This window comes from Poecilia reticulata, linkage group LG19 (assembly GCF_000633615.1).
Source record: "Poecilia reticulata strain Guanapo linkage group LG19, Guppy_female_1.0+MT, whole genome shotgun sequence".
Classification (NCBI taxonomy): Eukaryota; Metazoa; Chordata; class Actinopteri; order Cyprinodontiformes; family Poeciliidae; genus Poecilia; species Poecilia reticulata.
Window position 1 is genome coordinate 5,665,919 of NC_024349.1, and position 656 is coordinate 5,666,574.

General features: G+C 45.0%; 1 protein-coding gene across 1 annotated transcript in view; it reads left to right on the top strand.

The window, feature by feature from the left end:
* The window catches only part of LOC103481326 (zinc finger protein 385B-like), a 98,040-nt gene that overhangs the window by 82,239 nt on the left and 15,145 nt on the right, over positions 1-656 (top strand). The window lies entirely within an intron of this gene.

The window sequence follows — 656 nt, forward strand, 5'->3', positions numbered from 1 at the left end:
CACTGCACCGTTACCTAGCAACCAGAGAAGATCTCCAGCATGTTTGGTCAGCTGGCTTTACCACTGTATGAGCTGTACAATGTTTTGTTGTTGACTTACCACACAGAAACTACCTGCTGCTCCAAATATATGCGACTTGTCTGTGATCTCCAGTGTGAACCGCAAACGACCTGAAAGTGTCTCAAATGCGCAGTAGAGGGCGCAATACCGTCACACGTCGAGAGCGTGCTCAGTGTTTTGCCAACTGCCATAAAGAAGAAGAAGAAGTGCTCAGTGCTTGCAGAAGTAAACATGGATGCTAACGGTGGAGCATAGCTTACGGTTGTCTGACTGGAGAAGAACTTTAACAACTTAATCTTTGTTATCATGCGAGTATCAGGATGCAGAATAGTGACGTTTGTCGAGCATCAATGACGTTCAGGTTGGATGAATGCAGCCTGATTGTTCAGATTCAGGTCACATTTGAAAAGATTGGATAGTTTCAGATATCGAAGTGGCCTGGGTTACATTCGGAAAAAAAACCACCTGTGTTGTGAACACACAGATACAGATTGCATTTAGGCAAAATAAATAAATAAATAAATCTGAGCTGGGCTCTCCCTTAGAGAGAGAAGCTCGGTCATCCGGGAGGGACTCAGAGTAGAGCCGCTGCTCCT